Genomic DNA, 14,082 nt, shown 5'->3' with positions numbered 1-14,082 from the left:
AGGGTCGTGGAGGTCTCCTGAGGGGCACTGCATTCATGCTCCAGTCGCTGATCCTGAGAGAATCTTGGAGAAATCCGGGGATTGGGAATAGAGTCAGAGACACTGGGGAAATCTGGGGCCTGTCTGGAGACAAGAGGCCATTAACAGGGAAACATGGCCATAGCTGTCTACACCAACATGAACCACCAATGTCATTTACCTGTAGGTCTGAGATCTCTGAATACTTCCATCCAGAACAGAAATTCCTTGAGATATACGATTATGTCTTAAACTTCTGAGTGTGCTATGGGACCTATCCCAGAGGCATCTTTGGAGTAGGACTTGTGATTTGGTGCCATGTGATTGGGGGGAATGCCAGGTTGGGGACAGTTGGTGCTCAGGGATGAGCAGCACGGGACTTTATAAATCAGAAATTAAATTGAGCTTCCCCATACTCAACTCCCATGAGAATTGATTTCTTAATCTGTTTGAGATCTGGGTCTTTGTGGGATCCACCACCTAACTGGCTCCCCATTTCAGGACACTTGGAATGTGGGAAACCTGGGGAGATGCTTCTTCAAGGCAAATTAGCACGTGCAGAGTTCTATTTCTTCGTTGTGTTCCGTTTAAATTCAGGTAAAAGTCACGTTACCCCTGCTTAGAGCTAATGGACACATTCTACTCCCTCGTTCCCCACTTACCATGGGGGCACAGTGGAAAGGGTGTGTGCAGAGTCTAAGCCAGGCACACTACCTTGAGGTCGAGAGTGCGACCTCTACCTCCCGTGGCCGTTGGAGGTAGTTGGAGGAGTTCATTACTACCCCATCCAGGAACATTGGGGGCTTTTGTGGAATCTGGGAATCGGGCCACTGTGACTAACATGGCTTTCCCACTTGCTTCAATTCTCAAAGGAAGACGTTGGATTCTGTTTCAGTTACCTCTGGCTGATCTGTGAGTGACTCAAAGTGAGTGGTTTATATCAACTGTTTGTCTGTCCATGAGTGTTCTTCTGCGGGTCTCACGGGTGTCCTGAATTCAGACAGTCTGGTGGCAGCTCTGCTGGGACTGGGCCATCCAAGATGCCTCCCTCCCACGTCTGCTGATGGGCCTGGGCTGCCGGCCTGCCTGCTCTGCTTCTCTCCCAGGTAGCCTCTCAACAATATGTCCTGGATGTCTACCATGGTGGGCAGTGCTCCAAAAGGAGCGAGACCTGAGGCTCAAGCACTCCCTGAGTCTCTTCTTGGACTGCATTTGAGGATGTCCCGCCAGCCAGAGCAAACTCATGGCGGGGCAGACAGTCAGTGTAACAAGCAACCCAGACCACACGATCTCTAAGGGCCTTGTGATTCCAGTACTGTTTTCCTGGGGACATGAGCTCTCAGTTTGGAATATCAAATTTAGAAACACAGGCTTGGAACATGAGCAGCCTGCAAATTCCTCCCAGTCACTAGGACAGGAACGTAAGGTTGATCTTTTCCCCTGTGACATGCAGCTGTTTCATACATATTAACACTCTAAAAATTTTTGGTCCCTTTGGGACGGCACTATGTGTTCATTTTAGTTAGATCTGATATGTGAAAAACCGTTGTTGGAAAGAAAGAGTAAAATTTGAACTCAGCTCCACAGGCCTTGAACTTGACCCTGGGTAAAGAGTATGTGTAAACGGTATGAGTGTGGTGTGTGTTTAACAAAGACTTGCGAATCAGTCTCTGTCTAAGGCCTGTTAGTAAGGTCATAGAATGGATCTTTGAGGGTCTTGGGAGATGATCAGGTTCTGAGGGTGGGGCCCTAGTGGTGACATTAGTGTCCTTACAAAACAGGAGCCAGAGAGCTCTCTTGCTGACTCTGCACCATGTGGAGATAAAAGAAGTTGGCCGTCTTCAGACTAGAAGAGGGTTCTTACCAGGATCTGAACATGCAGGCACCTCTGACCTTTGACTTCCAGCCTCCAGAGCTATACGAAATAAATTTCTGTGTTTTTTAGGCTTCCCAACCTAGAGTATTTTGTTATAGAAGGCAAAGCTAAGACATCCTCTCTCCGTAGGATGGAAATTATAAGAAATATATTTTAAAAGAATAAAGCCATGGAAGCATTGGGAAATGGGAAAGAGTACATTTAAAAAGAAAACAGATGGGATTTGATGGGGTTCTTCAAAGTCAGCTCTGTTTTGATACTTTGTATTAGATGATTCTTTGTGATGGGGGGAGTGGCATCCTGTGCATTATGGGATGCTTAATGCCATGCCTGACCTCTGTCCACTAAATGCCAGGGACACTTCACCTAAGAGTGACAACTGAGAATGTCCCCAAATATTGTCAAATGCCCCCCAGAGGCAAAATTACCCCCAGTAGGGAGCCACTTGATTTGGAGGATCAAGAGTGCAGAGGAGGCTGCTTACTCAGGCACTAGCCCTATGAAACTTCCCAGTTGATGACAAGTTACAAAGGAATGGGCCGCAGAGGTGTCTACAAGGTGAGCAGGGAGAGCAGGATGCCTATAGATAGCTGGGATCGTCACCGTCTTCTACCCGTGATCCCCCAGAGAGTGACTGGCCTTGAAGGTTGGCCTGGACCAAGCTCCAGGAGTATCTGTGAGGATGGTCCTCTTGTTTAGATTTTGAGGCTGGAGAAAAAAAAGATCACCCCACCCCCACCCCAACACAAACACACACACACACACACACACACACACACACACACACACACTTGCATGGAAGGAAAACCAGAGGTCCACTAAAGCTCCCTGACATCAAGTCATTCCCTTGGAAGTGTGACCTCCAGCCTCTGCAGCAGCTCCCCACCCGCCCTCCTCCCCACCCGGCCCTCCTCGCCATCCAGGGAAATGCCTAGAGAAGTAAGGGAGATTAAATGGTGGCAAGAGAAGCCCAACCCAACCACTGATTCTGCCAATGCATTAATTAGTTCATCTTATTTTAAATAGGACCATCAGCAGAGGATTATCAGACATTTTACGACTTTTACCTACTACAAAAGAGAAGGAATATAAAAATAACTAATAATATTTCTCCTTCATAATCAAGTGGATTAAAATTAAAGTACAAAGGAATGCAAACCATTCATTTTTACCCATCAGACAAAATCTAGAAAGAATGGTAACATACAGTGTTGGTAAAGCCATAGGGGAGTAAATGGAACTCTGATGTACTGTCTCCAAAGAAGACAGACAAATGGCTAACAAGTTATCTGTATGTTTAAAAAGTGCTTAATATCACTAGTCATCAGAGAAAGGCAAATCAAAACCATTCTGGGATATCACCTCATCCTAGATAGAATGGCTATTATCAAAAAGACACACACACACACACACACACACACACACACACACAAAATAATAATAATAGCAAATGTTGGCAGGATGCAGAGAAAGGAAAATAGTATACACTGTTGGTGGGAATGTAAATTAGTAAAACCATTATGAAAAACAGTAGGGAGATTCCTTAAAAAATTAAAATTAGAACTAGCATCTGACCCAGAAACCCTACTACTGGCTATTTATTTGAAGGAAATGAAATCAGTCTATCAAAGAGACACCTGCATTCCCATGTTTACTGCAGCTCTATTCACAATGATAAGACATGGAATCAAGCTAGACGTTCATCAAAGGAGAAGTGAATAAAGAATATGGGGTGCACAGATACAATGGAACACTGTCCAGCCATAACAGGAATAAAACCCGGTCATTTGTGTCCACGTGGATGGAACTGGAGATCACGGTAAGTGAAATAAGCCAGACAGAGAAACAAACATCACATATTCTCACTCATTTGTGGAAACCAAAATACCAACCTCCTGAAAAGAGGAAAATGGTGGCCAGTACAGACTAAGAGGGACAGGGAACAGTAGGAATGACATCAGATTCCTCCAGGGGAGAAATCAGTTTTGGTGTTCTGCAGCACAGAGGAGGGTGACCACAGTCTACAACAATCCATGATCTATTCCAAAATAACCAGAAGCGTATGAAGTTCACCAATGCACATAAATGATACCAATGCACATAAATGATTAATATTTGGGAAGTACTTATTATCCCAATTTGATCATTATTCACTCGATACATTTACTGAGATATTCATTGTATTCTACCCCACAAACATGTACAAATAATTATGTCTCAGTAAAAACAATTAAAAATCTTATGGGAAGTCAATTTGGCAATACCCATAATTTTTTTTAAATGCATGAACTCCTTAGCTTAGAAATTATCCTTCTAGATACTATCCTGCAGAAATATTCACATAGGCACTCAAAAGATATATGTGAAAGGATGTTCCTGGCCACAGTTCACAAAGTGTCAAAAAGCAAGAAGCATTTAAGTGGCTTTCATTCGAGGAATAATTACAACTATTTAATAAACCGTGCCGCCCATTAGTAGGATGAAACGGGTCTGACTGCACTGATGTGGAAAGATGTCAGCTATTGAATGTCGTTCAGTGCGTGTGTCCACAGGAGATGCACAGGAATGCACCAGGAGCCTGGCAGAGGCGGGTGACGGGGAAGGGGAAGGGAAACCACTGACTCTTCACTTGACAATTGCACATCATTTGAGACTTCTACAAAGGGCACAGGCTACCCTTGTGAGCTTAAAAACGACTCTTCCAAGAAAAGTAGCACAGAACATTAAATCTTACAGAGTTCATACAGATGATATCCACTTCTTTTATTTAAGGAAAGGAAACCAGAGCCCCAGCCTGGATCAAGCACACCAATGTGTGTCCTGATTTCTCATCTCAAGCTTTTCCCACTTCTTACGCTTCTTTTGAATTTCTAAGAATTCTATAGCATTTACCTTAAGCCATTTATCAAGGCTGTTATCTTAATCGTGGCAGTGCTTATTTAACCATCACTGAGTCTTATAACGTATTAATCTACCATGCTTTATAGAATAAGCATGCCTTACACATGAGATGTCAGGCTTTAAAAAAAAAATCCTTACATAATTTATTTCTCGGAGCAGAAACTTTTCACAGGTTTGGAAGGGAGGTTTCCCTGTAGTAGATCCAACAGTGCATTCATTTTGGCAATTTGTTCTGGAAGATGACAGGGGAACAGAGGTGGTTAGGGAATTTGCAGTGGTACGAGGGTCCCTGGGGACAGAATCTTGCCCTACAGGCTCTGGAGAGAACGTGCTGTTCTCCAAGTCTGCATTCCAGCAAAGGCAAATGACGGGACTCCTTGGGAGGAAAAGGGAATTGATTCTTAACAAACCAAAGGAGGACGGAGTGCAAGCAAATGTAACCCTGTCTGACAATGCAGGAGACAAGGGAAGACCCGGTGTGGGACATGCTTTCAGAAGTGGCTTCCAGGCAGGTAAAATCGGAGCCAGACCCTGAAGGGAGGAAAGGGAGAGAAGTTTTCGCTGATAGAGGTTCTCCCTTCTGTCCTTGGACAGGATCTCACATCCGATTTCTTTCATTTAATCTTTACTTATTCAGCGTGGTTGATCCCGAGACTCTTGTTAAGTCGGAGTGAAATGAGACAATAAAACAAAAACCACTGCTGACCACTTGGAGTCATGGAAACGTTTCCCAAGATGGTGACAATCATTTTCCTCAGGGGTAAAATGGGCCCTTTCTTTCCCCATATTTTTTAATCGGTGCATTCCTGCTGTACACGTTATGGGGTTTGTTGTTCTGTACTTAGGCGTGCACATTTCCGCTTTCCTCTCCTCCCTTTCTCCTCTACTGGTCTCCCTCCATTTCCGTGAGGTCTGCCTTCCCTCTCCTCACCACTGCCTTGCTTTTCTGTTTTCCTCTGTGGCTTCCACCTTGGAGAGAAAACATTTGACCCTTGACCTTCTGAGTTTGGCTTACCTCACTTAACATCACGGTCTCAAGTTCCATCCATTTTCCTGCAAATGACATCATTCTATTCTTCATGATGGCTCAGTGAAACTCCATGTGTCCATACACCACATTTTCTTCATCCATTCATCTGTTGATGGACACCTAGTCTGGTTTCACGGTTTTGCTATCGTGAATAATGTTTCTATAAACACGGGTTTGCATGTATTATTTTAGTAGGATGACTTTGATTTTTAGGATAAATACTGAGGAGTGGTATTGCTGGGTCATAGGGTGCTCCCATGACTGGTCTTTTGAGGAATCTGCGTACTGATTTTCTTAGTGGTTGAACTAATTTACAATCCCACCAACAGTGTAAAAGTGTTCCTCTCCGTCACATCCTTCCCAATATTTATTATTGTTTGTAATTTTTTAACATTTTGTTTTTTAGTTGTAGTTGAACATAATACCTTTATTTATTTGTTTTTATGTGGTGCTGAGGATCGAACCCAGGGCCTTGCACATGCTAGGCAAGCGTTCTACCGCTGAGCCACAACCCCAGCCCCTGTTGTTTGTATTTTTTGATGGCTGCCATTCTAACTGGGGCAAGTTGAAATCTCTGGGTAGTTTGAACATTTTTTCACGTATTTGTCGGTCCTTTGTATTTCTTCTTTGGAGAAGTATCTGTTCAGTTCATTTGCCCATTTATTAATTCGTTTTTTAGTGTTCTTTATATATTCTGGATATTAATCCCATTCTGTGGGTTCTCTCTTCACATTCTGAAGTGTTTCCTTTGCTGTGCAGAAGCTTTTTAATTTGATACTGTTCCATATAATAATTTTTGGCATTATTTCCTGAGCTTTAGGGGTCATATTGAGAAAGTCATTGTCAATGCCTATATGCTGGAGTGTTGCCTTTCTTTTTTTTTTTTTTTTTTTTCTAGGAACTGGATAGTTTCTGGTCTAATTCCTAGGTCTTGACCCATTTTGAGTTGGTTTTTTTTCAGGTGAGAGATAAATGTCTAGTTGCATTCTGCTACATATGGATAACCACTTTTCCCAGCACCCTTTGTTAACAAGGCCGTCTTTTCTCCAATGTATGTTTTTGGTACCTTTGTGAAGGATCAGATGACTGTAAATGTCGGGGTTTGTCTCTGTCTTTTATCCTGTACCATTGCTCTGTGTTTCATGAGACTGTAGTACCATGTAGATCTTGTCGCTACAGCTCTGTAGGATCCCTTGAAGTCAGGTATTGTGATGCCTCCGCATAATTTTGTTCTTTTGGGCTTAGAAGTGTTTTGGCTATTCTGGGTATTTTATTTTTCTGAATTAATTTTAGGACTGTTTTTTTCTGGTTCTGTGAAGAATGCCATGGGTATTTTAATGGGGATTGCACTGAATCTGTCATTGCTTTTGGTAGTATGGCCATTTAACAATATTAATTCTGTCTATTCATGAACCTGGGAGTTCTTTTCTATCTTCTTCAATTTCTTTCTCCAATGTTCTATAGTTTAATTGTAGAGGTCTTTAACCTCCTCAGTGACATTTATTTATTTCTAGGTGTGGGGTTTTGTTTTGTTTGAGACTATTGTGAATAGGATTGTTTTCCTGATTTCTTAGTAGATTCATCATAGGTGTGTAGGAAAGCTACTGATGTTTATGTGTTGACTTTGTAACGGGCTATTTTGCTGAATTTGTTTATTAGAGCAGCAGTGTTTTTATTTGTGTGTGTGTGTGGGGGCTTTTTGGATCTTCTAAGTAAGGATCATATAATTTGAAAACAGTGATAATTTTGCTTCCTTTCCTATTTTTACCCTTTTTATGTCCTTTTCTCCTAATTGTTCTGGCTAGAATTTCTAGGACTGTATAGAATAGGAAAGGTGAAAGTGAGCATCCTTGTCTTGTTCCTGATATTAAGGAAAATGCTTCAGCCCTCCCCCCCCATTCACTATGATGTTGACTTTGGGTCACCATATAACCTTTATGATGTTGAGGTAGGGACCTTCTATCCCTAGTTTCTTCAGTGTTTTTATCATGAACAGAGGATGAATTTTGTTAAAGACTTTCTCTAAATATATTGAGATGACTAAATAATTTTTGGTCCTTAATTCTATTGGTATGACATGTTACATTTAGTGACTAACATACGTTAAACAATCTTTCCATTCCTAGAACAAAACCAGCTTGATCAAGATGTATAATCATCTTAATATGTTGTTGAATAACAATTTGCTAATATTTTATTAAGGGTTTTCTTACCTAAGTTTTCATCAGGGATATTGGTCTGTAGTTTTCTTTCCTGGATGTGTCCTTGTCTGGTTCTGGTTTTGGTATGAGAGTGATACTGGATTCATAGAACGGATTTGGAAGCTTTCCACCGCTTTCTAATTTCACAAAATGGTTTGAGAAGAATTGGGATTCGTTTTTTAAAGGTCTGGTAGACTTCAGCTGAGAGTCTATGTAATCCTCAGCTTTGACAAGTAGCTAATTTTTTTGTTTTTTACTTGCCTTAATCTATCTTGTTTGGGGAGGTACTAGGGATTGTACCTGAACTCATGGGTGCTTAACTACTGAGCCGCATCCCCAGCCCTTTTTATTTATATATTTTATTTTTTACTGAGATACAGTCTCAATAAGTTGCTTTGAGGCTTGCTACATTGCTGAGGCTGACTTTGAACTCATGATCCTCCTGTCCAGCTTTCTATGCAGCTGGGATTGCAGGTGTGCACCACCCCACCAGCCCTTGATCTATCTTTAAAATGACGTCTCCATTTTCAAATGTAAGCCAATTGGAAGAACTCAAAGAGAGGCTGTTATTGAGTATTTCAGAGAAAAATACCCATTTTTCAAAGTGATGATCTCTGTTCCACAGCTCAAGCAGCATTTGGTATAAACACACATGAAAAGTGTGCACACAACATGGATGTTCCATGTTGTTTAGAGCTAGAAACTTCTCTAAGAGAGGGTAATACAATCCACAGCTGTCAAAATACCACCAAAATACTCGGTAGGGAATATATCATGTATATGCAGAAACTCTTAATTTTCTCCATGTTATGTGTAAAAGCTGCCAAGTCACTTTCTTCAAAGGAGCAAGGTTTCTGCTTCTTTGCAAGTGTGCTGTTTATTTGGGGGCACAGAGTCTTTGCTAAGAGGTGTTCACTGCTCTCAGAAGCACTTTCTGGGTCCCCAGGAGGGGAGGGGAGGGATGGAAGTACTGATATCACCTGCTGATAAAGCCAGGAGCAGCTAACACCTCTCATCACTAGGAATTCGGACAGCTCCTGGTGCAGATGCATGGTGTCTGCTCTGAGTTCACTTCTTCCCTGACCACAGCCCACCACCAGGATCATTTGAGAGAAAAAAGAGATCATGCTTAGGTTTTAGATCAGTGGAGTTCTTATCTCTAGGGGGGTGAACAAGATATGAATTTCTATTGAGCAAATGGAAAATGTGGGCCTTTGCCCCAATCCAGACAATGTTGTCATCAAACTGTGTACCTGGGCAGCTTGGTGGGTCACACCACACAGTGCCTGTGCTAGGTTTCATGATTTGCTGTCGCCATCTTGAAAGCCTTACCAGTTGTTTCGTGAGAAGCCCCTCGTGATCACCACGTGGGAACCGGATTCCCCACACTGTGCAGCCGGCCTCGTGTGCAGCCCGGGGTCCCTCACCCTGGTTAGGAAAGGAGCATGTTGGGAAGGCCTTTCTGATGCTCACTCTGAGCATCCGTGAGAGAGTCAAAAGCCCCAGTTGTCTACCCATGGCTCACCTTCAAGTCAAGAGAATTCTCTAGATAGGCCTTTTGAATAAAAGTACTTCACAAGAGCACCAGAGAACAGAACTGGGCACCCACAGAAGCAGTGAGGGGGGCGGGCCTTGTCCAAGTTCTAGTCCTTGGCCTTCCCTGGGTGGACACGGTCAAAACCTGGGAGTGAGAGGGACTATACTCCTTGTGATTGTAAGAACATCACCCTTCTTGGAGCCTGCTAACCAGTTTATTTTCAAACTATGGTTTCTGCCAATCTGGACCATTTGAACTACCTAATTGGATTTGCATAAAAAGCTTTTGGGTTTATAAACTTGCTTGTTTAAAAACAAACAAACCTAAATCTCTCTCCCCTTTTGGTCTACAAAAATACCCCTAGCTATATAAGCTCCCTATTACTCAGTTAGACAGATGAGAAACAGGATGGAGAGCTGTGAATTGTTCTCATTCACTGTTTCATGGCCTCACTTGAATGTTTAATTAAAATCTTTTATCCATTTCTTCATAGTTGAAGAAATGTAATACCGTGTGCCTTTGTAGTTCTCAACACCTTGAGGTGTGGTCTGGCTAGAACTAACTGGTTGGTAAAGCTAAGATAGTTCATAGAGAAAACAAAAGAATATCCAAAGCATATCTAAACAATCCAGTATCATAATTTAAATTTTTATCAAAGTAATATGTATCTATACAGAATTTACAGGTCAACTAGCACTGCAAAGCATATAAAGAAAAGAAATATATGTGTGCCCCTTTCACCTACCCTCAGTATGACTGAATCCCATAACCCAGAGGCAACCGATTTTAATTCTTTTGTTTATTTATTTATATTTTTTAATATTGATTTTTTTTTTAGTTGTAGTTGGACACAATACCTTTATTTTATTTATTTATTTTTATGTGGTGTTGAGGGCCTCATACATGGTGGGCAAGCTTTTTGGAGTTCTGTTTTGGTGTTTTCAAATGTACCTCTCTGAATAGCATTTTGTAGTCGTTACTCGAGGGTTGCATTATATACCTAACTACTGCAGTCCACTGGCATCGTTTTACCAGTTCGGGTGAAATATAGAAAACTTATCTCCCTTTGTGTCCCATTTACTTCCCCATTTATGATATAATTATCTAAACTATCACTTCTATATATATATAGAACCACACCAGAGTCTTATAATTTTTATATGATTCTCTAACCACTGCGTTAGTTCAAATTCCATCACCGTGACAAAATACACGAGGTAAACAAGTTATAAGGAGAAATGATTCATTTTGGTCCACAGTTTTTTTTTGTCCATGGTGATTTGGCTTGGTTACATTTCTTTCCTGTTTAGATAACTTATTTTATACATTATTTTAAGGTGAGTTTTTTGGGGAAAAATGTTTTTGTTTCCTCCATTAGAAAATGTCTTGATTTCTCCTTCATTCCTGAAGAAAACTTTTGTTAGCCATAGGATTCTGGGTTGGTGCCTCTTTTATTTTAGCACTTAAAAAAATACTTTAGCCCTTCATTCTGGCTTCCCTGGTGGGTGACAAGAATCTTTCTGTCATCTGAATTATTTTATGTTCCTGAGTCTCTGAGGTTGTTTTCTGTTCTTTGCTTTTTGTTTTTAGTTTTTTATCCATTTTTTTTAAAATTTTCTCTTTAATTGTGGTCCGGATTAGGTAATTTCCATTGTTCTATCTTCCACTTCCCTGATTCTTTCCTCTACCCCATCTCTTCTACTGGCTTTTTTTTTTTTTTTATACACAGAATATTTTATTTTGGTTATCTATTTTTCCATTCTGAACAAGTTTCCATTCAATTCCTCTCAACATCTATTTGCTTGCAGAGATTTTCCACTGTTCCACATTTTAGGCATGTTTGTTAAAGTTCATCATGGCTGCTTTAAAGTCTCTGTCCTTTAAAAGAGTGTGGGTCTTGAATTCTTCCTCTCTGACATGTCCGAGTTTTCTTATGGTCTAGACACAGGATACCCCGCAAAGGCTCATGTGTGAAATGATCAGGTTATGAGAGCCTCAACCTCATCAGTGCATGAATCCCCTGTTAGGGATTAACTGGGTGACAGCTGTCGGCAAGCAGGGTGTGGCTGGAGGAGGTGGGTCACTGGGACATGGCTTTCGGGTACATAGTCCCTGGTGGAGACCTCTCTCTCTGCTCCCTGTTGTCGAGCCCTGAGTTGCTTTCCTTCTCCACATTGTTCTGCCTCCCTGGGGCTCCGGGCAATGGAGCTGGCCATCTATGACCGAGACTTCTGAAACCCTAAGACCCAAAGAGACTTTTCCTCCTCTGTGCCGGTTGTTCTTGTCGGGTCTTTTGGTCACAATGGTGGAAACCTGACAAGAGTGAGTCCTAAGCTCCAGTATCTCAGAATATGATCTTATTCAGAGACGATCTTTCCAGAGATAATTGAATAAAAATTAGTTCATTAGGGCAGTCGAGGTGGGGAATGCAGGAAGGGGTGGCTATGTCTAAGCCCAGGGAAAAATGTGGACCCTGTCCTTCCCATTATCACCCTAAAAAGGATCCAACCCTGACCGCACCCTGACCTTGGACTTTCAGCCTCCAGCACTGTGAGACTGTAAATTGCTGTTTCAGCACTCCACTCATTCTAGAATGTTCTGGGAAAGGTTTTCCTTCATAAGCTTGCAAAGGCTGTAATTTTGATTTTCACCTTCAAGCAGCATCCTCCGCCTTAAACTTCCTCAGTCCCAATTCCAGTTAATCGTTGGAACAAGCAGGGGAAAGGACGTGTCTCTCTCCTGATATAGCTTTACCCAATTATTTACCCATCCCGCGTTTGTTCATCTCAATGACGACGGAGCGCGGATTCAGCACTCTGGACTATTGATGGAGGCTGCTCTTGCCAAGCTGGCAGTCTGGTGGAGAACACACACACAGACAATCGAGGTCGGGTGTGGTGCATGAGCCAAGCGAAGTCACGTTCAGGGTGCTGCAGGGTTACACAGAGGCAGCCACAGTCTCCCTGGAGGAGTCTGGCAGCCCTCCACCAAGCGGTGGCTTCTGAGTGTGTCTCCAAGGATGAGAAATCCACAGGGTGGAATTAGGGAGGACAGGGCATTCCCAGGAGATGGAGGGGTGTTTGCCAAGTCTGAGGCAGTTGGGAAAAAAGGGGCATCACGCAGAAGCACAGCTGCAGGTCCGGCTGTTTTGGAACATGTCATGCCACATTGAATCTGCAATTCACCTGCCTGTGTCTCCCCAGCAGACTAGGAATTTTTGAGGGATGGTGAGTATGTACTGTCCTTTGCTGTATCCTTGACGTTTTGCTCAGAATATGTTTGGACATGCAATAAGTATATGGTCAATTGAACAGGAGAAAGAATATCAGAACAAGAATTTGGATTTTTAAAAAATTTCTAATTTTGAGAGAATTTGTATAGAAAATTAAGCAGTTAGAACTTTCTATATCATCACTTCTCTAACTTTGTCATCTCAGAACACTTTATGCACTGTTAAAAACTCTTGAGGACTCCGTGGGTCTTTTATGAAGTCAGTGATATGTATGGATATTTACTGTGTGTTAGTATTAGCTCCCTAGAGCTGCTACAACAAATTATGCCCTAAAGCCACAGAAATTTATTCTTCCCCAGTTCTAGAGGCTGTGAATCCAAAATTGAAGTGCTGGCTGGGCTGCAACCCCTCCAGAGGTCTGAGGTGGAATCCATCGTGTGATCCTTTCCCAGCTCCTGGTGATTGACAGCTGTCCTCGACAGTCTGGAGCCTGGAGTACATTGTTGCAGTTTCTGTCCCCATTGTCATGTCCCCTGCTTCTCTGGGCACCTCTCTGTCTCTGACATCATCTGCACAAATCTCTCTCTCTCCTTCTCTCATAAGTGACAGGCTCACTCACAACCAGGGTGGCTGCATTTTGACTTAATTACACCTGCAAAGGCCCCGTTTCTGAAGATGGCCATCGTCACGGGAACTGGGCTCTAAGGGTTTAATGTAATTTTTGAGGGGGACATAATTCAACCCCCAACAAGAGACTTTAAAAATATTATTACAAGCAAGACAGCAGGGTACATATGCACGTCTTGTTGTGTTTTCATATGGGTTCAAAGGAAACTGTGGGGTTTTACAAAAACTGTTTACTGAAGAGCTATGAGGCTGGCAGGATTACAGCAGGTGGAGTGAAAGATCACTAGAAAGAGCATCAACGCAATAGGAATAAACTCAGTCACTCTCTGGAAGCTGCACCCTTAAAACCCACTGCCGGAGGAAATCCTAGAAAGCAAGAACGCACAAGTGTACATTTTGTTTGCTCCCAGACAGACCGTGTCATCACACACCACACAGGCTCTGGAAAATTCCACCGTAGATATGGGCGAATGAGAGTGTAAGTGGTAAATAACATCTTAGCACCATGATGAAAATGACTTTGATACTGTGGATCCCCTAACTGGGGACCCACAGGGGACATAAGGCTACACTTTTAGAACTGCTACACAGAAAAGTTAAGTAATTTACTGTAGGTTGCACAGCCAGGAATGGAAAATTTAGGCTTTAAATCAAGGCAGC

Source organism: Ictidomys tridecemlineatus, chromosome 8, assembly GCF_052094955.1.
Source record: "Ictidomys tridecemlineatus isolate mIctTri1 chromosome 8, mIctTri1.hap1, whole genome shotgun sequence".
Lineage (NCBI taxonomy): Eukaryota > Metazoa > Chordata > Mammalia > Rodentia > Sciuridae > Ictidomys > Ictidomys tridecemlineatus.
Note: the sequence above shows the minus strand (reverse complement) of the source record.